Source organism: Ambystoma mexicanum, chromosome 2q (genome assembly GCF_040938575.1).
Source record: "Ambystoma mexicanum isolate Mex_15411 chromosome 2q, UKY_AmexF1_1, whole genome shotgun sequence".
Taxonomy (NCBI): Eukaryota; Metazoa; Chordata; class Amphibia; order Caudata; family Ambystomatidae; genus Ambystoma; species Ambystoma mexicanum.
Genome location: NC_090924.1, coordinates 129,507,408 through 129,532,989, shown reverse-complemented (window position 1 = coordinate 129,532,989; position 25,582 = coordinate 129,507,408). Strand labels below are relative to the sequence as shown.

General features: G+C 47.4%; 12 non-coding genes across 12 annotated transcripts; all 12 read right to left on the bottom strand.

Moving 5' to 3' along the window:
* Positions 1 to 1,148: 1,148 nt before the first annotated feature.
* TRNAV-UAC (transfer RNA valine (anticodon UAC)) lies at positions 1,149 to 1,221 on the bottom strand. Its single transcript has one exon. It is a non-coding gene; the product is annotated as a tRNA-Val (tRNA).
* Positions 1,222 to 4,448: 3,227 nt separating this feature from the next.
* TRNAV-UAC (transfer RNA valine (anticodon UAC)) lies at positions 4,449 to 4,521 on the bottom strand. The gene has a single exon. It is a non-coding gene; the product is annotated as a tRNA-Val (tRNA).
* A 414-nt stretch (positions 4,522 to 4,935) lies between these two features.
* TRNAP-CGG (transfer RNA proline (anticodon CGG)) lies at positions 4,936 to 5,007 on the bottom strand. The gene has a single exon. It is a non-coding gene; the product is annotated as a tRNA-Pro (tRNA).
* A 2,712-nt stretch (positions 5,008 to 7,719) lies between these two features.
* On the bottom strand, positions 7,720 to 7,792 carry TRNAV-UAC (transfer RNA valine (anticodon UAC)). Its single transcript has one exon. It is a non-coding gene; the product is annotated as a tRNA-Val (tRNA).
* A 3,202-nt stretch (positions 7,793 to 10,994) lies between these two features.
* On the bottom strand, positions 10,995 to 11,067 carry TRNAV-UAC (transfer RNA valine (anticodon UAC)). The gene has a single exon. It is a non-coding gene; the product is annotated as a tRNA-Val (tRNA).
* A 414-nt stretch (positions 11,068 to 11,481) lies between these two features.
* On the bottom strand, positions 11,482 to 11,553 carry TRNAP-CGG (transfer RNA proline (anticodon CGG)). Its single transcript has one exon. It is a non-coding gene; the product is annotated as a tRNA-Pro (tRNA).
* Positions 11,554 to 14,241: 2,688 nt separating this feature from the next.
* On the bottom strand, positions 14,242 to 14,314 carry TRNAV-UAC (transfer RNA valine (anticodon UAC)). The gene has a single exon. It is a non-coding gene; the product is annotated as a tRNA-Val (tRNA).
* A 3,198-nt stretch (positions 14,315 to 17,512) lies between these two features.
* On the bottom strand, positions 17,513 to 17,585 carry TRNAV-UAC (transfer RNA valine (anticodon UAC)). The gene has a single exon. It is a non-coding gene; the product is annotated as a tRNA-Val (tRNA).
* A 414-nt stretch (positions 17,586 to 17,999) lies between these two features.
* Positions 18,000 to 18,071, bottom strand: TRNAP-CGG (transfer RNA proline (anticodon CGG)). Its single transcript has one exon. It is a non-coding gene; the product is annotated as a tRNA-Pro (tRNA).
* Positions 18,072 to 20,767: 2,696 nt separating this feature from the next.
* On the bottom strand, positions 20,768 to 20,840 carry TRNAV-UAC (transfer RNA valine (anticodon UAC)). Its single transcript has one exon. It is a non-coding gene; the product is annotated as a tRNA-Val (tRNA).
* Positions 20,841 to 24,039: 3,199 nt separating this feature from the next.
* TRNAV-UAC (transfer RNA valine (anticodon UAC)) lies at positions 24,040 to 24,112 on the bottom strand. The gene has a single exon. It is a non-coding gene; the product is annotated as a tRNA-Val (tRNA).
* A 414-nt stretch (positions 24,113 to 24,526) lies between these two features.
* On the bottom strand, positions 24,527 to 24,598 carry TRNAP-CGG (transfer RNA proline (anticodon CGG)). Its single transcript has one exon. It is a non-coding gene; the product is annotated as a tRNA-Pro (tRNA).
* Between the last annotated feature and the right edge of the window lie 984 nt (positions 24,599 to 25,582).

Below are 25,582 nucleotides of genomic sequence, written 5' to 3'. Positions count from 1 at the left end.
AAAGACTAATCAAATGCCTTGCGCCTGAAGCTCACACAATCCAGCCTAAAACATACGTCCTATCAAGCATGCGCACATATACAAGTATGCCTGTTGAGGGTCTATGCAGCGTACAGAGGGAAGGACATATTTCCACTTTGAGATCGGACGGCCAAAACTCACAAGCAAATCAAGGAAAGTTACTGAGAGCTAACAGAGAACACAAAGTGCTTGTCGCAAGGACATGGCAGGCAAAGAGGTTCAGGAAGTGAATTGTTCATCGACTACTGCTTACCGAGAAAGCCAGAGAGTCTGTCCAATGAAAACAACATTGGGAAAAAAAAAAAGGAGCTCAAGTTACCCACCTTGATCGGGCTCCTCCGGACCTCTCGCACCCAAAGCGAGAATCATACCCCTAGACCAACGAGCCACGGTCCTGTGATCATCTGACGGAATTGTACTCAGCGTTTCCACCCCCCTTAGGCTTCGAGGCCAAGAATGCCTATTCCTGAAGTTTGTTCCTGCCGCTGAAAGCCTTGTCGGTGTATGAGCCAAATGAATGCCCCAGTCGGCACGCTCTGACTGTCTTCATAGCTCTTCTTCTCGTCCTGAAGGTGTTGGCACATTGACATCAGGATCAATGAAGCTGGTGGCACACCCTCCCTTCCATTCGCCCGTGAAGGGTACGTATAAAAGAGCTGTTGATGCACAGAAGAAGAAATCTAGCACAACACCAACGCGGTCTGCTGATCAATTGAAAGTGGACAAAGTGAGCGAGTGAGAGCCTTCATTTTGCACCGGATCTGCATTGGCAGAAGCTCTGAGGGCTAGGAATTTTCTTTTGCCCTTGAAAAAAAGAAAAATCCAATATCACATCTGCCTGGGTGCATGAACATTGCTCAGGGAAAAGCAGCGCCACCCTTCTGTAAGAAATAGCATTGCACAACTGCTCCCTCAGCTTTCCATCCAACTATACATAAGCACGCACATATGCAGGCATGCAATTTTAATTCATCACATATTCGGAGCAAATGTGAGTGCGCTCGTCTACTCAGAATTTATTTCAAAGCGTGTCAGAGGAACTGCTTCTTCCGTTGCAACTGCAAATAAGTTCATGGCTTGAGCTTCGAGATGGTGGAACATGAAAAGTGTAAAATGCCACCCTCTGCTGTTTCTGCCCGGTCTCGAACCAGGGACCTTTCGCGTGTAAGGCGAACGTGATAACCACTACACTACAGAAACTGCTGCATGATATGCCCTCTGGCGGTTGAGAGAATAGGGTCAAGTAACAGTGCAATTGTCTCTGTTTGAACACTTATCAAATGCCTCACGCCCAAAGCTTTACAAATGCAGCTCATCACACACACGGCGTTACAAGCATGAACACTCAGACAAGTGTGCCAGCTGAGAGGCCGTGCAGTCTGAAGATGTAAGGGCCTCTTTAGGCATTGGTATGGGACAGCCATGAATTAACAAACAAATCCAGAAAGGTGACTGAGAGCTACTTGGGACTCCTTAATGCATGGCGCAATGAGGCGGTCCGCAAAGAGGCTTAGGAAGCCCAATGTTCATCGACCATTGTCCATCCATCAGTCCAGAGTCTATAGAATTGAAAAACACATGTGTAAAAAAGTATCGGGCCAGGCACCAATCAATGGGCTTGTCCAGGATTTGAACCCGGGACCTCTCGCACCCGAAGCGAGAATCATACCCCTAGACCAACGAGTCTACACTTGCAGAGTAGTCTAGACAATATGTAGGGATTTGACTTGGCAGTTGTACCTCTTGAGGATTGTAGCACAAGAGTATCTCTTCCTAACGTTTGCTCCTAAAGCCCGTCCTCGTCCCTAAATGATGCAAAGGCTGAGCGTCTTCACAGGTCTACTCCTCATCCCGAAGGTTGGTGGACCATTGACATCAGGGTGAAAGGTGCTTGCGATACACTGTTCCTTCCTTCCTTCCTTCCTTCCTTCCTTCCTTCCTTCCTTCCTTCCTTCCTTCCTTCCTTCCTTCCTTCCTTTCCTTCCTTCCTTCCTTCCTTCCTTCCTTCCTTCCTTCCTTCCTTCCTTCCTTCCTTCCTTCCTTCCTTCCTTCCTTCCTTCCTTCCTTCCTTCCTTCCTTCCTTCCTTCCTTCCTTCCTTCCTTCCTTTCCTTCCTCTTATGCTGTTTATGTAATAAGAGGGGACGATACACAGAAGAGAGAGAGTGGCCCAACACACTAGACTAGCAGTCTTCTGATCAATCTGCAGCTGGCAAGGTGGGGGAGAGACTTTATTTTGCACCTGCTGGGATATGCATTGGCAGAAGCTCTGAGGGCTGGGCCTTTCCTTTTGCCTGTAAAAACAAAAAGCAGCCCTCCTCCCTCCAGCCCTGAGAGCATGGGCGTGACACTGGCAAAAGCAGCATCTCCCCTTTGGTAAAGATGACCATTGCACAGCTGCTCACTCAGAGCTCGATCGTGCTCGATCAGGCGAGATATATATTTAGGTCACCAGCAAAGTCTGTTCTCTTTTCTTGCGTAGGGTGAGCATTCACAGAGCCCAGCTTCGTTGACAAGAGTGCAAAAGGTGTATACTAAAAGCTTTCTGCTTTACTTGAGCGCCATGGCCGTTATTATATTTTGGCTGCTCCAAGCAATCCCTGTCCAGCCTATGCAAATTTCCAGCTCAAATTTTCCCAGCACTCAAAAAGTCCCTCCTCCCGCCAGCTATGCTTTCAGGAAGTTCAGCAGAAGCAGTCCAACTTCTGTTCCCAGTTCAGAGGAAAAGCTTTCTCGGGCCAGAGAGAGCCAGGGAATCACTGTACCGGCAAGTGCATTTCTTACAACTGGTAATCCCTCAGAACACAGAAATGAAGAAGCTGTATATGAAAATGTGATATTTCTTTGGTACACTAACCTATGTAACTAATATGCACCATTTCAGAGGACGGAGCGGACCCAACTGTGATCCCAGAGACCCAAATACCCAGCAGTAGGGAAAAGAAATCCTCTCTGTGCTCTGCAACATTACATACACAAAATGAAGGCGCGTGCATTTTATTATTGGCCCCATATACACAATACATGTGAGGATGCTTGCCTTCCCAGTGTATTTCTCAAGCTCTTGAGAGCATATGCTATTTCCATGGGAACGCAAATAAGTTCATACTTTACATTTGTGTGTGACAAAAGGGGAAAAAACGATTTTGTGTAAAATGCCAGCAGAGAGTGTTTCTGCCCGGTCTCGAACGTGCTAACCACTACACTACAGAAACAACTGCTTGCATCCCTTTGTAGGGACTGGGAGAACAGGTGCAAAGGGCTTTGCAAGTGGACCTGCTTAAAGACTAATCAAATGCCTTGCGCCTGAAGCTCACACAATCCAGCCTAAAACATACGTCCTATCAAGCATGCGCACATATACAAGTATGCCTGTTGAGGGTCTATGCAGCGTACAGAGGGAAGGACATATTTCCACTTTGAGATCGGACGGCCAAAACTCACAAGCAAATCAAGGAATGTTACTGAGAGCTAACAGAGAACACAAAGTGCTTGTCGCAAGGACATGGCAGGCAAAGAGGTTCAGGAAGTGAATTGTTCATCGACTACTGCTTACCGAGAAAGCCAGAGAGTCTGTCCAATGAAAATAACATTGGAAAAAAAAAAAGGAGCTCAAGTTACCCACCTTGATCGGGCTCCTCCGGACCTCTCGCACCCAAAGCGAGAATCATACCCCTAGACCAACGAGCCACGGTCCTGTGATCATCTGACGGAATTGTACTCAGCGTTTCCACCCCCCTTAGGCTTCGAGGCCAAGAATGCCTATTCCTGAAGTTTGTTCCTGCCGCTGAAAGCCTTGTCGGTGTATGAGCCAAATGAATGCCCCAGTCGGCACGCTCTGACTGTCTTCATAGCTCTTCTTCTCGTCCTGAAGGTGTTGGCACATTGACATCAGGATCAATGAAGCTGGTGGCACACCCTCCCTTCCATTCGCCCGTGAAGGGTACGTATAAAAGAGCTGTTGATGCACAGAAGAAGAAATCTAGCACAACACCAACGCGGTCTGCTGATCAATTGAAAGTGGACAAAGTGAGCCAGTGAGAGCCTTCATTTTGCACCGGATCTGCATTGGCAGAAGCTCTGAGGGCTAGGAATTTTCTTTTGCCCTTGAAAAAAAGAAAAATCCAATATCACATCTGCCTGGGTGCATGAACATTGCTCAGGGAAAAGCAGCGCCACCCTTCTGTAAGAAATAGCATTGCACAACTGCTCCCTCAGCTTTCCATCCAACTATACATAAGCACGCACATATGCAGGCATGCAATTTTAATTCATCACATATTCGGAGCAAATGTGAGTGCGCTCGTCTACTCAGAATTTATTTCAAAGCGTGTCAGAGGAACTGCTTCTTCCGTTGCAACTGCAAATAAGTTCATGGCTTGAGCTTCGAGATGGTGGAACATGAAAAGTGTAAAATGCCACCCTCTGCTGTTTCTGCCCGGTCTCGAACCAGGGACCTTTCGCGTGTAAGGCGAACGTGATAACCACTACACTACAGAAACTGCTGCATGCTATGCCCTCTGGCGGTTGAGAGAATAGGGTCAAGTAACAGTGCAATTGTCTCTGTTTGAACACTTATCAAATGCCTCACGCCCAAAGCTTTACAAATGCAGCTCATCACACACACGGCGTTACAAGCATGAACACTCAGACAAGTGTGCCAGCTGAGAGGCCGTGCAGTCTGAAGATGTAAGGGCCTCTTTAGGCATTGGTATGGGACAGCCATGAATTAACAAACAAATCCAGAAAGGTGACTGAGAGCTACTTGGGACTCCTTAATGCATGGCGCAATGAGGCGGTCCGCAAAGAGGCTTAGGAAGCCCAATGTTCATCGACCATTGTCCATCCATCAGTCCAGAGTCTATAGAATTGAAAAACACATGTGTAAAAAAGTATCGGGCCAGGCACCAATCAATGGGCTCGTCAGGGATTTGAACCCGGGACCTCTCGCACCCGAAGCGAGAATCATACCCCTAGACCAACAAGCCTACACTTGCAGAGTAGTCTAGACAATATGTAGGGATTTGACTTGGCAGTTGTACCTCTTGAGGATTGTAGCACAAGAGTATCTCTTCCTAACGTTTGCTCCTAAAGCCCGTCCTCGTCCCTAAATGATGCAAAGGCTGAGCGTCTTCACAGGTCTACTCCTCATCCCGAAGGTTGGTGGACCATTGACATCAGGGTGAAAGGTGCTTGCGATACACTGTTCCTTCCTTCCTTCCTTCCTTCCTTCCTTCCTTCCTTCCTTCCTTCCTTCCTTCCTTCCTTCCTTCCTTCCTTCCTTCCTTCCTTCCTTCCTTCCTTCCTTCCTTCCTTCCTTCCTTCCTTCCTTCCTTCCTTCCTTCCTTCCTTCCTTCCTTCCTTCCTTCCTTCCTTCCTTCCTTCCTCTTATGCTGTTTATGTAATAAGAGGGGACGATACACAGAAGAGAGAGAGTGGCCCAAAACACTAGACTAGCAGTCTTCTGATCAATCTGCAGCTGGCAAGGTGGGGGAGAGACTTTATTTTGCACCTGCTGGGATATGCATTGGCAGAAGCTCTGAGGGCTGGGCCTTTCCTTTTGCCTGTAAAAACAAAAAGCAGCCCTCCTCCCTCCAGCCCTGAGAGCATGGGCGTGACACTGGCAAAAGCAGCATCTCCCCTTTGGTAAAGATGACCATTGCACAGCTGCTCACTCAGAGCTCGATCGTGCTCGATCAGGCGAGATATATATTTAGGTCACCAGCAAAGTCTGTTCTCTTTTCTTGCGTAGGGTGAGCATTCACAGAGCCCAGCTTCGTTGACAAGAGTGCAAAAGGTGTATACTAAAAGCTTTCTGCTTTACTTGAGCGCCATGGCCGTTATTATATTTTGGCTGCTCCAAGCAATCTCTGTCCAGCCTATGCAAATTTCCAGCTCAAATTTTCCCAGCACTCAAAAAGTCCCTCCTCCCGCCAGCTATGCTTTCAGGAAGTTCAGCAGAAGCAGTCCAACTTCTGTTCCCAGTTCAGAGGAAAAGCTTTCTTGGGCCAGAGAAAGCCAGGGAATCACTCTACCGGCAAGTGCATTTCTTACAACTGGTAATCCCTCAGAACACAGAAATGAAGAAGCTGTATATGAAAATGTGATATTTCTTTGGTACACTAACCTATGTAACTAATATGCACCATTTCAGAGGACGGAGCGGACCCAACTGTGATCCCAGAGACCCAAATACCCAGCAGTAGGGAAAAGAAATCCTCTCTGTGCTCTGCAACATTACATACACAAAATGAAGGCGCGTGCATTTTATTATTGGCCCCATATACACAATACATGTGAGGATGCTTGCCTTCCCAGTGTATTTCTCAAGCTCTTGAGAGCATATGCTATTTCCATGGGAACGCAAATAAGTTCATACTTTACATTTGTGTGTGACAAAAGGGGAAAAAAACGATTTTGTGTAAAATGCCAGCAGAGAGTGTTTCTGCCCGGTCTCGAACGTGCTAACCACTACACTACAGAAACAACTGCTTGCATCCCTTTGTAGGGACTGGGAGAACAGGTGCAAAGGGCTTTGCAAGTGGACCTGCTTAAAGACTAATCAAATGCCTTGCGCCTGAAGCTCACACAATCCAGCCTAAAACATACGTCCTATCAAGCATGCGCACATATACAAGTATGCCTGTTGAGGGTCTATGCAGCGTACAGAGGGAAGGACATATTTCCACTTTGAGATCGGACGGCCAAAACTCACAAGCAAATCAAGGAAAGTTACTGAGAGCTAACAGAGAACACAAAGTGCTTGTCGCAAGGACATGGCAGGCAAAGAGGTTCAGGAAGTGAATTGTTCATCGACTACTGCTTACCGAGAAAGCCAGAGAGTCTGTCCAATGAAAACAACATTGGAAAAAAAAAAAGGAGCTCAAGTTACCCACCTTGATCGGGCTCCTCCGGACCTCTCGCACCCAAAGCGAGAATCATACCCCTAGACCAACGAGCCACGGTCCTGTGATCATCTGACGGAATTGTACTCAGCGTTTCCACCCCCCTTAGGCTTCGAGGCCAAGAATGCCTATTCCTGAAGTTTGTTCCTGCCGCTGAAAGCCTTGTCGGTGTATGAGCCAAATGAATGCCCCAGTCGGCACGCTCTGACTGTCTTCATAGCTCTTCTTCTCGTCCTGAAGGTGTTGGCACATTGACATCAGGATCAATGAAGCTGGTGGCACACCCTCCCTTCCATTCGCCCGTGAAGGGTACGTATAAAAGAGCTGTTGATGCACAGAAGAAGAAATCTAGCACAACACCAACGCGGTCTGCTGATCAATTGAAAGTGGACAAAGTGAGCGAGTGAGAGCCTTCATTTTGCACCGGATCTGCATTGGCAGAAGCTCTGAGGGCTAGGAATTTTCTTTTGCCCTTGAAAAAAAGAAAAATCCAATATCACATCTGCCTGGGTGCATGAACATTGCTCAGGGAAAAGCAGCGCCACCCTTCTGTAAGAAATAGCATTGCACAACTGCTCCCTCAGCTTTCCATCCAACTATACATAAGCACGCACATATGCAGGCATGCAATTTTAATTCATCACATATTCGGAGCAAATGTGAGTGCGCTCGTCTACTCAGAATTTATTTCAAAGCGTGTCAGAGGAACTGCTTCTTCCGTTGCAACTGCAAATAAGTTCATGGCTTGAGCTTCGAGATGGTGGAACATGAAAAGTGTAAAATGCCACCCTCTGCTGTTTCTGCCCGGTCTCGAACCAGGGACCTTTCGCGTGTAAGGCGAACGTGATAACCACTACACTACAGAAACTGCTGCATGATATGCCCTCTGGCGGTTGAGAGAATAGGGTCAAGTAACAGTGCAATTGTCTCTGTTTGAACACTTATCAAATGCCTCACGCCCAAAGCTTTACAAATGCAGCTCATCACACACACGGCGTTACAAGCATGAACACTCAGACAAGTGTGCCAGCTGAGAGGCCGTGCAGTCTGAAGATGTAAGGGCCTCTTTAGGCATTGGTATGGGACAGCCATGAATTAACAAACAAATCCAGAAAGGTGACTGAGAGCTACTTGGGACTCCTTAATGCATGGCGCAATGAGGCGGTCCGCAAAGAGGCTTAGGAAGCCCAATGTTCATCGACCATTGTCCATCCATCAGTCCAGAGTCTATAGAATTGAAAAACACATGTGTAAAAAAGTATCGGGCCAGGCACCAATCAATGGGCTTGTCCAGGATTTGAACCCGGGACCTCTCGCACCCGAAGCGAGAATCATACCCCTAGACCAACGAGTCTACACTTGCAGAGTAGTCTAGACAATATGTAGGGATTTGACTTGGCAGTTGTACCTCTTGAGGATTGTAGCACAAGAGTATCTCTTCCTAACGTTTGCTCCTAAAGCCCGTCCTCGTCCCTAAATGATGCAAAGGCTGAGCGTCTTCACAGGTCTACTCCTCATCCCGAAGGTTGGTGGACCATTGACATCAGGGTGAAAGGTGCTTGCGATACACTGTTCCTTCCTTCCTTCCTTCCTTCCTTCCTTCCTTCCTTCCTTCCTTCCTTCCTTCCTTCCTTCCTTCCTTCCTTCCTTCCTTCCTTCCTTCCTTCCTTCCTTCCTTCCTTCCTTCCTTCCTTCCTTCCTTCCTTCCTTCCTTCCTTCCTTCCTTCCTTCCTTCCTTCCTTCCTTCCTTCCTTCCTCTTATGCTGTTTATGTAATAAGAGGGGACGATACACAGAAGAGAGAGAGTGGCCCAACACACTAGACTAGCAGTCTTCTGATCAATCTGCAGCTGGCAAGGTGGGGGAGAGACTTTATTTTGCACCTGCTGGGATATGCATTGGCAGAAGCTCTGAGGGCTGGGCCTTTCCTTTTGCCTGTAAAAACAAAAAGCAGCCCTCCTCCCTCCAGCCCTGAGAGCATGGGCGTGACACTGGCAAAAGCAGCATCTCCCCTTTGGTAAAGATGACCATTGCACAGCTGCTCACTCAGAGCTCGATCGTGCTCGATCAGGCGAGATATATATTTAGGTCACCAGCAAAGTCTGTTCTCTTTTCTTGCGTAGGGTGAGCATTCACAGAGCCCAGCTTCGTTGACAAGAGTGCAAAAGGTGTATACTAAAAGCTTTCTGCTTTACTTGAGCGCCATGGCCGTTATTATATTTTGGCTGCTCCAAGCAATCCCTGTCCAGCCTATGCAAATTTCCAGCTCAAATTTTCCCAGCACTCAAAAAGTCCCTCCTCCCGCCAGCTATGCTTTCAGGAAGTTCAGCAGAAGCAGTCCAACTTCTGTTCCCAGTTCAGAGGAAAAGCTTTCTCGGGCCAGAGAGAGCCAGGGAATCACTGTACCGGCAAGTGCATTTCTTACAACTGGTAATCCCTCAGAACACAGAAATGAAGAAGCTGTATATGAAAATGTGATATTTCTTTGGTACACTAACCTATGTAACTAATATGCACCATTTCAGAGGACGGAGCGGACCCAACTGTGATCCCAGAGACCCAAATACCCAGCAGTAGGGAAAAGAAATCCTCTCTGTGCTCTGCAACATTACATACACAAAATGAAGGCGCGTGCATTTTATTATTGGCCCCATATACACAATACATGTGAGGATGCTTGCCTTCCCAGTGTATTTCTCAAGCTCTTGAGAGCATATGCTATTTCCATGGGAACGCAAATAAGTTCATACTTTACATTTGTGTGTGACAAAAGGGGAAAAAAACGATTTTGTGTAAAATGCCAGCAGAGAGTGTTTCTGCCCGGTCTCGAACGTGCTAACCACTACACTACAGAAACAACTGCTTGCATCCCTTTGTAGGGACTGGGAGAACAGGTGCAAAGGGCTTTGCAAGTGGACCTGCTTAAAGACTAATCAAATGCCTTGCGCCTGAAGCTCACACAATCCAGCCTAAAACATACGTCCTATCAAGCATGCGCACATATACAAGTATGCCTGTTGAGGGTCTATGCAGCGTACAGAGGGAAGGACATATTTCCACTTTGAGATCGGACGGCCAAAACTCACAAGCAAATCAAGGAATGTTACTGAGAGCTAACAGAGAACACAAAGTGCTTGTCGCAAGGACATGGCAGGCAAAGAGGTTCAGGAAGTGAATTGTTCATCGACTACTGCTTACCGAGAAAGCCAGAGAGTCTGTCCAATGAAAATAACATTGGAAAAAAAAAAAGGAGCTCAAGTTACCCACCTTGATCGGGCTCCTCCGGACCTCTCGCACCCAAAGCGAGAATCATACCCCTAGACCAACGAGCCACGGTCCTGTGATCATCTGACGGAATTGTACTCAGCGTTTCCACCCCCCTTAGGCTTCGAGGCCAAGAATGCCTATTCCTGAAGTTTGTTCCTGCCGCTGAAAGCCTTGTCGGTGTATGAGCCAAATGAATGCCCCAGTCGGCACGCTCTGACTGTCTTCATAGCTCTTCTTCTCGTCCTGAAGGTGTTGGCACATTGACATCAGGATCAATGAAGCTGGTGGCACACCCTCCCTTCCATTCGCCCGTGAAGGGTACGTATAAAAGAGCTGTTGATGCACAGAAGAAGAAATCTAGCACAACACCAACGCGGTCTGCTGATCAATTGAAAGTGGACAAAGTGAGCCAGTGAGAGCCTTCATTTTGCACCGGATCTGCATTGGCAGAAGCTCTGAGGGCTAGGAATTTTCTTTTGCCCTTGAAAAAAAGAAAAATCCAATATCACATCTGCCTGGGTGCATGAACATTGCTCAGGGAAAAGCAGCGCCACCCTTCTGTAAGAAATAGCATTGCACAACTGCTCCCTCAGCTTTCCATCCAACTATACATAAGCACGCACATATGCAGGCATGCAATTTTAATTCATCACATATTCGGAGCAAATGTGAGTGCGCTCGTCTACTCAGAATTTATTTCAAAGCGTGTCAGAGGAACTGCTTCTTCCGTTGCAACTGCAAATAAGTTCATGGCTTGAGCTTCGAGATGGTGGAACATGAAAAGTGTAAAATGCCACCCTCTGCTGTTTCTGCCCGGTCTCGAACCAGGGACCTTTCGCGTGTAAGGCGAACGTGATAACCACTACACTACAGAAACTGCTGCATGCTATGCCCTCTGGCGGTTGAGAGAATAGGGTCAAGTAACAGTGCAATTGTCTCTGTTTGAACACTTATCAAATGCCTCACGCCCAAAGCTTTACAAATGCAGCTCATCACACACACGGCGTTACAAGCATGAACACTCAGACAAGTGTGCCAGCTGAGAGGCCGTGCAGTCTGAAGATGTAAGGGCCTCTTTAGGCATTGGTATGGGACAGCCATGAATTAACAAACAAATCCAGAAAGGTGACTGAGAGCTACTTGGGACTCCTTAATGCATGGCGCAATGAGGCGGTCCGCAAAGAGGCTTAGGAAGCCCAATGTTCATCGACCATTGTCCATCCATCAGTCCAGAGTCTATAGAATTGAAAAACACATGTGTAAAAAAGTATCGGGCCAGGCACCAATCAATGGGCTCGTCCGGGATTTGAACCCGGGACCTCTCGCACCCGAAGCGAGAATCATACCCCTAGACCAACGAGCCTACACTTGCAGAGTAGTCTAGACAATATGTAGGGATTTGACTTGGCAGTTGTACCTCTTGAGGATTGTAGCACAAGAGTATCTCTTCCTAACGTTTGCTCCTAAAGCCCGTCCTCGTCCCTAAATGATGCAAAGGCTGAGCGTCTTCACAGGTCTACTCCTCATCCCGAAGGTTGGTGGACCATTGACATCAGGGTGAAAGGTGCTTGCGATACACTGTTCCTTCCTTCCTTCCTTCCTTCCTTCCTTCCTTCCTTCCTTCCTTCCTTCCTTCCTTCCTTCCTTCCTTCCTTCCTTCCTTCCTTCCTTCCTTCCTTCCTTCCTTCCTTCCTTCCTTCCTTCCTTCCTTCCTTCCTTCCTTCCTTCCTTCCTTCCTCTTATGCTGTTTATGTAATAAGAGGGGACGATACACAGAAGAGAGAGAGTGGCCCAAAACACTAGACTAGCAGTCTTCTGATCAATCTGCAGCTGGCAAGGTGGGGGAGAGACTTTATTTTGCACCTGCTGGGATATGCATTGGCAGAAGCTCTGAGGGCTGGGCCTTTCCTTTTGCCTGTAAAAACAAAAAGCAGCCCTCCTCCCTCCAGCCCTGAGAGCATGGGCGTGACACTGGCAAAAGCAGCATCTCCCCTTTGGTAAAGATGACCATTGCACAGCTGCTCACTCAGAGCTCGATCGTGCTCGATCAGGCGAGATATATATTTAGGTCACCAGCAAAGTCTGTTCTCTTTTCTTGCGTAGGGTGAGCATTCACAGAGCCCAGCTTCGTTGACAAGAGTGCAAAAGGTGTATACTAAAAGCTTTCTGCTTTACTTGAGCGCCATGGCCGTTATTATATTTTGGCTGCTCCAAGCAATCTCTGTCCAGCCTATGCAAATTTCCAGCTCAAATTTTCCCAGCACTCAAAAAGTCCCTCCTCCCGCCAGCTATGCTTTCAGGAAGTTCAGCAGAAGCAGTCCAACTTCTGTTCCCAGTTCAGAGGAAAAGCTTTCTTGGGCCAGAGAAAGCCAGGGAATCACTCTACCGGCAAGTGCATTTCTTACAACTGGTAATCCCTCAGAACACAGAAATGAAGAAGCTGTATATGAAAATGTGATATTTCTTTGGTACACTAACCTATGTAACTAATATGCACCATTTCAGAGGACGGAGCGGACCCAACTGTGATCCCAGAGACCCAAATACCCAGCAGTAGGGAAAAGAAATCCTCTCTGTGCTCTGCAACATTACATACACAAAATGAAGGCGCGTGCATTTTATTATTGGCCCCATATACACAATACATGTGAGGATGCTTGCCTTCCCAGTGTATTTCTCAAGCTCTTGAGAGCATATGCTATTTCCATGGGAACGCAAATAAGTTCATACTTTACATTTGTGTGTGACAAAAGGGGAAAAAAACGATTTTGTGTAAAATGCCAGCAGAGAGTGTTTCTGCCCGGTCTCGAACGTGCTAACCACTACACTACAGAAACAACTGCTTGCATCCCTTTGTAGGGACTGGGAGAACAGGTGCAAAGGGCTTTGCAAGTGGACCTGCTTAAAGACTAATCAAATGCCTTGCGCCTGAAGCTCACACAATCCAGCCTAAAACATACGTCCTATCAAGCATGCGCACATATACAAGTATGCCTGTTGAGGGTCTATGCAGCGTACAGAGGGAAGGACATATTTCCACTTTGAGATCGGACGGCCAAAACTCACAAGCAAATCAAGGAAAGTTACTGAGAGCTAACAGAGAACACAAAGTGCTTGTCGCAAGGACATGGCAGGCAAAGAGGTTCAGGAAGTGAATTGTTCATCGACTACTGCTTACCGAGAAAGCCAGAGAGTCTGTCCAATGAAAACAACATTGGAAAAAAAAAAAGGAGCTCAAGTTACCCACCTTGATCGGGCTCCTCCGGACCTCTCGCACCCAAAGCGAGAATCATACCCCTAGACCAACGAGCCACGGTCCTGTGATCATCTGACGGAATTGTACTCAGCGTTTCCACCCCCCTTAGGCTTCGAGGCCAAGAATGCCTATTCCTGAAGTTTGTTCCTGCCGCTGAAAGCCTTGTCGGTGTATGAGCCAAATGAATGCCCCAGTCGGCACGCTCTGACTGTCTTCATAGCTCTTCTTCTCGTCCTGAAGGTGTTGGCACATTGACATCAGGATCAATGAAGCTGGTGGCACACCCTCCCTTCCATTCGCCCGTGAAGGGTACGTATAAAAGAGCTGTTGATGCACAGAAGAAGAAATCTAGCACAACACCAACGCGGTCTGCTGATCAATTGAAAGTGGACAAAGTGAGCGAGTGAGAGCCTTCATTTTGCACCGGATCTGCATTGGCAGAAGCTCTGAGGGCTAGGAATTTTCTTTTGCCCTTGAAAAAAAGAAAAATCCAATATCACATCTGCCTGGGTGCATGAACATTGCTCAGGGAAAAGCAGCGCCACCCTTCTGTAAGAAATAGCATTGCACAACTGCTCCCTCAGCTTTCCATCCAACTATACATAAGCACGCACATATGCAGGCATGCAATTTTAATTCATCACATATTCGGAGCAAATGTGAGTGCGCTCGTCTACTCAGAATTTATTTCAAAGCGTGTCAGAGGAACTGCTTCTTCCGTTGCAACTGCAAATAAGTTCATGGCTTGAGCTTCGAGATGGTGGAACATGAAAAGTGTAAAATGCCACCCTCTGCTGTTTCTGCCCGGTCTCGAACCAGGGACCTTTCGCGTGTAAGGCGAACGTGATAACCACTACACTACAGAAACTGCTGCATGATATGCCCTCTGGCGGTTGAGAGAATAGGGTCAAGTAACAGTGCAATTGTCTCTGTTTGAACACTTATCAAATGCCTCACGCCCAAAGCTTTACAAATGCAGCTCATCACACACACGGCGTTACAAGCATGAACACTCAGACAAGTGTGCCAGCTGAGAGGCCGTGCAGTCTGAAGATGTAAGGGCCTCTTTAGGCATTGGTATGGGACAGCCATGAATTAACAAACAAATCCAGAAAGGTGACTGAGAGCTACTTGGGACTCCTTAATGCATGGCGCAATGAGGCGGTCCGCAAAGAGGCTTAGGAAGCCCAATGTTCATCGACCATTGTCCATCCATCAGTCCAGAGTCTATAGAATTGAAAAACACATGTGTAAAAAAGTATCGGGCCAGGCACCAATCAATGGGCTTGTCCAGGATTTGAACCCGGGACCTCTCGCACCCGAAGCGAGAATCATACCCCTAGACCAACGAGTCTACACTTGCAGAGTAGTCTAGACAATATGTAGGGATTTGACTTGGCAGTTGTACCTCTTGAGGATTGTAGCACAAGAGTATCTCTTCCTAACGTTTGCTCCTAAAGCCCGTCCTCGTCCCTAAATGATGCAAAGGCTGAGCGTCTTCACAGGTCTACTCCTCATCCCGAAGGTTGGTGGACCATTGACATCAGGGTGAAAGGTGCTTGCGATACACTGTTCCTTCCTTCCTTCCTTCCTTCCTTCCTTCCTTCCTTCCTTCCTTCCTTCCTTCCTTCCTTCCTTCCTTCCTTCCTTCCTTCCTTCCTTCCTTCCTTCCTTCCTTCCTTCCTTCCTTCCTTCCTTCCTTCCTTCCTTCCTTCCTTCCTTCCTTCCTTCCTTCCTTCCTTCCTTCCTTCCTCTTATGCTGTTTATGTAATAAGAGGGGACGATACACAGAAGAGAGAGAGTGGCCCAACACACTAGACTAGCAGTCTTCTGATCAATCTGCAGCTGGCAAGGTGGGGGAGAGACTTTATTTTGCACCTGCTGGGATATGCATTGGCAGAAGCTCTGAGGGCTGGGCCTTTCCTTTTGCCTGTAAAAACAAAAAGCAGCCCTCCTCCCTCCAGCCCTGAGAGCATGGGCGTGACACTGGCAAAAGCAGCATCTCCCCTTTGGTAAAGATGACCATTGCACAGCTGCTCACTCAGAGCTCGATCGTGCTCGATCAGGCGAGATATATATTTAGGTCACCAGCAAAGTCTGTTCTCTTTTCTTGCGTAGGGTGAGCATTCACAGAGCCCAGCTTCGTTGACAAGAGTGCAAAAGGTGTATACTAAAAGCTTTCTGCTTTACTTGAGCGCCATGGCCGTTATTATATTTTGGCTGCTCCAAGCAATCCCTGTCCAGCCTATGCAAATTTCCAGCTCAAATTTTCCCAGCACTCAAAAAGTCCCTCCTCCCGCCAGCTATGCTTTCAGGAAGTTCAGCAGAAGCAGTCCAACTTCTGTTCCCAGTTCAGAGGAAAAGCTTTCTCGGGCCAGAGAGAGCCAGGGAATCACTGTACCGGCAAGTGCATTTCTTACAACTGGTAATCCCTCAGAACACAGAAATGAAGAAGCTGTATATGAAAATGTGATATTTCTTTGGTACACTAACCTATGTAACTAATATGCACCATTTCAGAGGACGGAGCGGACCCAACTGTGATCCCAGAGACCCAAATACCCAGCAGTAGGGAAAAGAAATCCTCTCTGTGCTCTGCAACATTACATACACAAAATGAAGGCGCGTGCATTTTATTATTGGCCCCATATACACAATACATGTGAGGATGCTTGCCTTCCCAGTGTATTTCTCAAGCTCTTGAGAGCATATGCTATTTCCATGGGAACGCAAATAAGTTCATACTTTACATTTGTGTGTGACAAAAGGGGAAAAAAACGATTTTGTGTAAAATGCCAGCAGAGAGTGTTTCTGCCCGGTCTCGAACGTGCTAACCACTACACTACAGAAACAACTGCTTGCATCCCTTTGTAGGGACTGGGAGAACAGGTGCAAAGGGCTTTGCAAGTGGACCTGCTTAAAGACTAATCAAATGCCTTGCGCCTGAAGCTCACACAATCCAGCCTAAAACATACGTCCTATCAAGCATGCGCACATATACAAGTATGCCTGTTGAGGGTCTATGCAGCGTACAGAGGGAAGGACATATTTCCACTTTGAGATCGGACGGCCAAAACTCACAAGCAAATCAAGGAATGTTACTGAGAGCTAACAGAGAACACAAAGTGCTTGTCGCAAGGACATGGCAGGCAAAGAGGTTCAGGAAGTGAATTGTTCATCGACTACTGCTTACCGAGAAAGCCAGAGAGTCTGTCCAATGAAAATAACATTGGAAAAAAAAAAAGGAGCTCAAGTTACCCACCTTGATCGGGCTCCTCCGGACCTCTCGCACCCAAAGCGAGAATCATACCCCTAGACCAACGAGCCACGGTCCTGTGATCATCTGACGGAATTGTACTCAGCGTTTCCACCCCCCTTAGGCTTCGAGGCCAAGAATGCCTATTCCTGAAGTTTGTTCCTGCCGCTGAAAGCCTTGTCGGTGTATGAGCCAAATGAATGCCCCAGTCGGCACGCTCTGACTGTCTTCATAGCTCTTCTTCTCGTCCTGAAGGTGTTGGCACATTGACATCAGGATCAATGAAGCTGGTGGCACACCCTCCCTTCCATTCGCCCGTGAAGGGTACGTATAAAAGAGCTGTTGATGCACAGAAGAAGAAATCTAGCACAACACCAACGCGGTCTGCTGATCAATTGAAAGTGGACAAAGTGAGCCAGTGAGAGCCTTCATTTTGCACCGGATCTGCATTGGCAGAAGCTCTGAGGGCTAGGAATTTTCTTTTGCCCTTGAAAAAAAGAAAAATCCAATATCACATCTGCCTGGGTGCATGAACATTGCTCAGGGAAAAGCAGCGCCACCCTTCTGTAAGAAATAGCATTGCACAACTGCTCCCTCAGCTTTCCATCCAACTATACATAAGCACGCACATATGCAGGCATGCAATTTTAATTCATCACATATTCGGAGCAAATGTGAGTGCGCTCGTCTACTCAGAATTTATTTCAAAGCGTGTCAGAGGAACTGCTTCTTCCGTTGCAACTGCAAATAAGTTCATGGCTTGAGCTTCGAGATGGTGGAACATGAAAAGTGTAAAATGCCACCCTCTGCTGTTTCTGCCCGGTCTCGAACCAGGGACCTTTCGCGTGTAAGGCGAACGTGATAACCACTACACTACAGAAACTGCTGCATGCTATGCCCTCTGGCGGTTGAGAGAATAGGGTCAAGTAACAGTGCAATTGTCTCTGTTTGAACACTTATCAAATGCCTCACGCCCAAAGCTTTACAAATGCAGCTCATCACACACACGGCGTTACAAGCATGAACACTCAGACAAGTGTGCCAGCTGAGAGGCCGTGCAGTCTGAAGATGTAAGGGCCTCTTTAGGCATTGGTATGGGACAGCCATGAATTAACAAACAAATCCAGAAAGGTGACTGAGAGCTACTTGGGACTCCTTAATGCATGGCGCAATGAGGCGGTCCGCAAAGAGGCTTAGGAAGCCCAATGTTCATCGACCATTGTCCATCCATCAGTCCAGAGTCTATAGAATTGAAAAACACATGTGTAAAAAAGTATCGGGCCAGGCACCAATCAATGGGCTCGTCAGGGATTTGAACCCGGGACCTCTCGCACCCGAAGCGAGAATCATACCCCTAGACCAACAAGCCTACACTTGCAGAGTAGTCTAGACAATATGTAGGGATTTGACTTGGCAGTTGTACCTCTTGAGGATTGTAGCACAAGAGTATCTCTTCCTAACGTTTGCTCCTAAAGCCCGTCCTCGTCCCTAAATGATGCAAAGGCTGAGCGTCTTCACAGGTCTACTCCTCATCCCGAAGGTTGGTGGACCATTGACATCAGGGTGAAAGGTGCTTGCGATACACTGTTCCTTCCTTCCTTCCTTCCTTCCTTCCTTCCTTCCTTCCTTCCTTCCTTCCTTCCTTCCTTCCTTCCTTCCTTCCTTCCTTCCTTCCTTCCTTCCTTCCTTCCTTCCTTCCTTCCTTCCTTCCTTCCTTCCTTCCTTCCTTCCTTCCTTCCTTCCTTCCTTCCTCTTATGCTGTTTATGTAATAAGAGGGGACGATACACAGAAGAGAGAGAGTGGCCCAAAACACTAGACTAGCAGTCTTCTGATCAATCTGCAGCTGGCAAGGTGGGGGAGAGACTTTATTTTGCACCTGCTGGGATATGCATTGGCAGAAGCTCTGAGGGCTGGGCCTTTCCTTTTGCCTGTAAAAACAAAAAGCAGCCCTCCTCCCTCCAGCCCTGAGAGCATGGGCGTGACACTGGCAAAAGCAGCATCTCCCCTTTGGTAAAGATGACCATTGCACAGCTGCTCACTCAGAGCTCGATCGTGCTCGATCAGGCGAGATATATATTTAGGTCACCAGCAAAGTCTGTTCTCTTTTCTTGCGTAGGGTGAGCATTCACAGAGCCCAGCTTCGTTGACAAGAGTGCAAAAGGTGTATACTAAAAGCTTTCTGCTTTACTTGAGCGCCATGGCCGTTATTATATTTTGGCTGCTCCAAGCAATCTCTGTCCAGCCTATGCAAATTTCCAGCTCAAATTTTCCCAGCACTCAAAAAGTCCCTCCTCCCGCCAGCTATGCTTTCAGGAAGTTCAGCAGAAGCAGTCCAACTTCTGTTCCCAGTTCAGAGGAAAAGCTTTCTTGGGCCAGAGAAAGCCAGGGAATCACTCTACCGGCAAGTGCATTTCTTACAACTGGTAATCCCTCAGAACACAGAAATGAAGAAGCTGTATATGAAAATGTGATATTTCTTTGGTACACTAACCTATGTAACTAATATGCACCATTTCAGAGGACGGAGCGGACCCAACTGTGATCCCAGAGACCCAAATACCCAGCAGTAGGGAAAAGAAATCCTCTCTGTGCTCTGCAACATTACATACACAAAATGAAGGCGCGTGCATTTTATTATTGGCCCCATATACACAATACATGTGAGGATGCTTGCCTTCCCAGTGTATTTCTCAAGCTCTTGAGAGCATATGCTATTTCCATGGGAACGCAAATAAGTTCATACTTTACATTTGTGTGTGACAAAAGGGGAAAAAAACGATTTTGTGTAAAATGCCAGCAGAGAGTGTTTCTGCCCGGTCTCGAACGTGCTAACCACTACACTACAGAAACAACTGCTTGCATCCCTTTGTAGGGACTGGGAGAACAGGTGCAAAGGGCTTTGCAAGTGGACCTGCTTAAAGACTAATCAAATGCCTTGCGCCTGAAGCTCACACAATCCAGCCTAAAACATACGTCCTATCAAGCATGCGCACATATACAAGTATGCCTGTTGAGGGTCTATGCAGCGTACAGAGGGAAGGACATATTTCCACTTTGAGATCGGACGGCCAAAACTCACAAGCAAATCAAGGAAAGTTACTGAGAGCTAACAGAGAACACAAAGTGCTTGTCGCAAGGACATGGCAGGCAAAGAGGTTCAGGAAGTGAATTGTTCATCGACTACTGCTTACCGAGAAAGCCAGAGAGTCTGTCCAATGAAAACAACATTGGAAAAAAAAAAAGGAGCTCAAGTTACCCACCTTGATCGGGCTCCTCCGGACCTCTCGCACCCAAAGCGAGAATCATACCCCTAGACCAACGAGCCACGGTCCTGTGATCATCTGACGGAATTGTACTCAGCGTTTCCACCCCCCTTAGGCTTCGAGGCCAAGAATGCCTATTCCTGAAGTTTGTTCCTGCCGCTGAAAGCCTTGTCGGTGTATGAGCCAAATGAATGCCCCAGTCGGCACGCTCTGACTGTCTTCATAGCTCTTCTTCTCGTCCTGAAGGTGTTGGCACATTGACATCAGGATCAATGAAGCTGGTGGCACACCCTCCCTTCCATTCGCCCGTGAAGGGTACGTATAAAAGAGCTGTTGATGCACAGAAGAAGAAATCTAGCACAACACCAACGCGGTCTGCTGATCAATTGAAAGTGGACAAAGTGAGCGAGTGAGAGCCTTCATTTTGCACCGGATCTGCATTGGCAGAAGCTCTGAGGGCTAGGAATTTTCTTTTGCCCTTGAAAAAAAGAAAAATCCAATATCACATCTGCCTGGGTGCATGAACATTGCTCAGGGAAAAGCAGCGCCACCCTTCTGTAAGAAATAGCATTGCACAACTGCTCCCTCAGCTTTCCATCCAACTATACATAAGCACGCACATATGCAGGCATGCAATTTTAATTCATCACATATTCGGAGCAAATGTGAGTGCGCTCGTCTACTCAGAATTTATTTCAAAGCGTGTCAGAGGAACTGCTTCTTCCGTTGCAACTGCAAATAAGTTCATGGCTTGAGCTTCGAGATGGTGGAACATGAAAAGTGTAAAATGCCACCCTCTGCTGTTTCTGCCCGGTCTCGAACCAGGGACCTTTCGCGTGTAAGGCGAACGTGATAACCACTACACTACAGAAACTGCTGCATGATATGCCCTCTGGCGGTTGAGAGAATAGGGTCAAGTAACAGTGCAATTGTCTCTGTTTGAACACTTATCAAATGCCTCACGCCCAAAGCTTTACAAATGCAGCTCATCACACACACGGCGTTACAAGCATGAACACTCAGACAAGTGTGCCAGCTGAGAGGCCGTGCAGTCTGAAGATGTAAGGGCCTCTTTAGGCATTGGTATGGGACAGCCATGAATTAACAAACAAATCCAGAAAGGTGACTGAGAGCTACTTGGGACTCCTTAATGCATGGCGCAATGAGGCGGTCCGCAAAGAGGCTTAGGAAGCCCAATGTTCATCGACCATTGTCCATCCATCAGTCCAGAGTCTATAGAATTGAAAAACACATGTGTAAAAAAGTATCGGGCCAGGCACCAATCAATGGGCTTGTCCAGGATTTGAACCCGGGACCTCTCGCACCCGAAGCGAGAATCATACCCCTAGACCAACGAGTCTACACTTGCAGAGTAGTCTAGACAATATGTAGGGATTTGACTTGGCAGTTGTACCTCTTGAGGATTGTAGCACAAGAGTATCTCTTCCTAACGTTTGCTCCTAAAGCCCGTCCTCGTCCCTAAATGATGCAAAGGCTGAGCGTCTTCACAGGTCTACTCCTCATCCCGAAGGTTGGTGGACCATTGACATCAGGGTGAAAGGTGCTTGCGATACACTGTTCCTTCCTTCCTTCCTTCCTTCCTTCCTTCCTTCCTTCCTTCCTTCCTTCCTTCCTTCCTTCCTTCCTTCCTTCCTTCCTTCCTTCCTTCCTTCCTTCCTTCCTTCCTTCCTTCCTTCCTTCCTTCCTTCCTTCCTTCCTTCCTTCCTTCCTTCCTTCCTTCCTTCCTTCCTTCCTTCCTCTTATGCTGTTTATGTAATAAGAGGGGACGATACACAGAAGAGAGAGAGTGGCCCAACACACTAGACTAGCAGTCTTCTGATCAATCTGCAGCTGGCAAGGTGGGGGAGAGACTTTATTTTGCACCTGCTGGGATATGCATTGGCAGAAGCTCTGAGGGCTGGGCCTTTCCTTTTGCCTGTAAAAACAAAAAGCAGCCCTCCTCCCTCCAGCCCTGAGAGCATGGGCGTGACACTGGCAAAAGCAGCATCTCCCCTTTGGTAAAGATGACCATTGCACAGCTGCTCACTCAGAGCTCGATCGTGCTCGATCAGGCGAGATATATATTTAGGTCACCAGCAAAGTCTGTTCTCTTTTCTTGCGTAGGGTGAGCATTCACAGAGCCCAGCTTCGTTGACAAGAGTGCAAAAGGTGTATACTAAAAGCTTTCTGCTTTACTTGAGCGCCATGGCCGTTATTATATTTTGGCTGCTCCAAGCAATCCCTGTCCAGCCTATGCAAATTTCCAGCTCAAATTTTCCCAGCACTCAAAAAGTCCCTCCTCCCGCCAGCTATGCTTTCAGGAAGTTCAGCAGAAGCAGTCCAACTTCTGTTCCCAGTTCAGAGGAAAAGCTTTCTCGGGCCAGAGAGAGCCAGGGAATCACTGTACCGGCAAGTGCATTTCTTACAACTGGTAATCCCTCAGAACACAGAAATGAAGAAGCTGTATATGAAAATGTGATATTTCTTTGGTACACTAACCTATGTAACTAATATGCACCATTTCAGAGGACGGAGCGGACCCAACTGTGATCCCAGAGACCCAAATACCCAGCAGTAGGGAAAAGAAATCCTCTCTGTGCTCTGCAACATTACATACACAAAATGAAGGCGCGTGCATTTTATTATTGGCCCCATATACACAATACATGTGAGGATGCTTGCCTTCCCAGTGTATTTCTCAAGCTCTTGAGAGCATATGCTATTTCCATGGGAACGCAAATAAGTTCATACTTTACATTTGTGTGTGACAAAAGGGGAAAAAAACGATTTTGTGTAAAATGCCAGCAGAGAGTGTTTCTGCCCGGTCTCGAACGTGCTAACCACTACACTACAGAAACAACTGCTTGCATCCCTTTGTAGGGACTGGGAGAACAGGTGCAAAGGGCTTTGCAAGTGGACCTGCTTAAAGACTAATCAAATGCCTTGCGCCTGAAGCTCACACAATCCAGCCTAAAACATACGTCCTATCAAGCATGCGCACATATACAAGTATGCCTGTTGAGGGTCTATGCAGCGTACAGAGGGAAGGACATATTTCCACTTTGAGATCGGACGGCCAAAACTCACAAGCAAATCAAGGAATGTTACTGAGAGCTAACAGAGAACACAAAGTGCTTGTCGCAAGGACATGGCAGGCAAAGAGGTTCAGGAAGTGAATTGTTCATCGACTACTGCTTACCGAGAAAGCCAGAGAGTCTGTCCAATGAAAATAACATTGGAAAAAAAAAAAAGGAGCTCAAGTTACCCACCTTGATCGGGCTCCTCCGGACCTCTCGCACCCAAAGCGAGAATCATACCCCTAGACCAACGAGCCACGGTCCTGTGATCATCTGACGGAATTGTACTCAGCGTTTCCACCCCCCTTAGGCTTCGAGGCCAAGAATGCCTATTCCTGAAGTTTGTTCCTGCCGCTGAAAGCCTTGTCGGTGTATGAGCCAAATGAATGCCCCAGTCGGCACGCTCTGACTGTCTTCATAGCTCTTCTTCTCGTCCTGAAGGTGTTGGCACATTGACATCAGGATCAATGAAGCTGGTGGCACACCCTCCCTTCCATTCGCCCGTGAAGGGTACGTATAAAAGAGCTGTTGATGCACAGAAGAAGAAATCTAGCACAACACCAACGCGGTCTGCTGATCAATTGAAAGTGGACAAAGTGAGCCAGTGAGAGCCTTCATTTTGCACCGGATCTGCATTGGCAGAAGCTCTGAGGGCTAGGAATTTTCTTTTGCCCTTGAAAAAAAGAAAAATCCAATATCACATCTGCCTGGGTGCATGAACATTGCTCAGGGAAAAGCAGCGCCACCCTTCTGTAAGAAATAGCATTGCACAACTGCTCCCTCAGCTTTCCATCCAACTATACATAAGCACGCACATATGCAGGCATGCAATTTTAATTCATCACATATTCGGAGCAAATGTGAGTGCGCTCGTCTACTCAGAATTTATTTCAAAGCGTGTCAGAGGAACTGCTTCTTCCGTTGCAACTGCAAATAAGTTCATGGCTTGAGCTTCGAGATGGTGGAACATGAAAAGTGTAAAATGCCACCCTCTGCTGTTTCTGCCCGGTCTCGAACCAGGGACCTTTCGCGTGTAAGGCGAACGTGATAACCACTACACTACAGAAACTGCTGCATGCTATGCCCTCTGGCGGTTGAGAGAATAGGGTCAAGTAACAGTGCAATTGTCTCTGTTTGAACACTTATCAAATGCCTCACGCCCAAAGCTTTACAAATGCAGCTCATCACACACACGGCGTTACAAGCATGAACACTCAGACAAGTGTGCCAGCTGAGAGGCCGTGCAGTCTGAAGATGTAAGGGCCTCTTTAGGCATTGGTATGGGACAGCCATGAATTAACAAACAAATCCAGAAAGGTGACTGAGAGCTACTTGGGACTCCTTAATGCATGGCGCAATGAGGCGGTCCGCAAAGAGGCTTAGGAAGCCCAATGTTCATCGACCATTGTCCATCCATCAGTCCAGAGTCTATAGAATTGAAAAACACATGTGTAAAAAAGTATCGGGCCAGGCACCAATCAATGGGCTCGTCAGGGATTTGAACCCGGGACCTCTCGCACCCGAAGCGAGAATCATACCCCTAGACCAACAAGCCTACACTTGCAGAGTAGTCTAGACAATATGTAGGGATTTGACTTGGCAGTTGTACCTCTTGAGGATTGTAGCACAAGAGTATCTCTTCCTAACGTTTGCTCCTAAAGCCCGTCCTCGTCCCTAAATGATGCAAAGGCTGAGCGTCTTCACAGGTCTACTCCTCATCCCGAAGGTTGGTGGACCATTGACATCAGGGTGAAAGGTGCTTGCGATACACTGTTCCTTCCTTCCTTCCTTCCTTCCTTCCTTCCTTCCTTCCTTCCTTCCTTCCTTCCTTCCTTCCTTCCTTCCTTCCTTCCTTCCTTCCTTCCTTCCTTCCTTCCTTCCTTCCTTCCTTCCTTCCTTCCTTCCTTCCTTCCTTCCTTCCTTCCTTCCTTCCTCTTATGCTGTTTATGTAATAAGAGGGGACGATACACAGAAGAGAGAGAGTGGCCCAACACACTAGACTAGCAGTCTTCTGATCAATCTGCAGCTGGCAAGGTGGGGGAGAGACTTTATTTTGCACCTGCTGGGATATGCATTGGCAGAAGCTCTGAGGGCTGGGCCTTTCCTTTTGCCTGTAAAAACAAAAAGCAGCCCTCCTCCCTCCAGCCCTGAGAGCATGGGCGTGACACTGGCAAAAGCAGCATCTCCCCTTTGGTAAAGATGACCATTGCACAGCTGCTCACTCAGAGCTCGATCGTGCTCGATCAGGCGAGATATATATTTAGGTCACCAGCAAAGTCTGTTCTCTTTTCTTGCGTAGGGTGAGCATTCACAGAGCCCAGCTTCGTTGACAAGAGTGCAAAAGGTGTATACTAAAAGCTTTCTGCTTTACTTGAGCGCCATGGCCGTTATTATATTTTGGCTGCTCCAAGCAATCTCTGTCCAGCCTATGCAAATTTCCAGCTCAAATTTTCCCAGCACTCAAAAAGTCCCTCCTCCCGCCAGCTATGCTTTCAGGAAGTTCAGCAGAAGCAGTCCAACTTCTGTTCCCAGTTCAGAG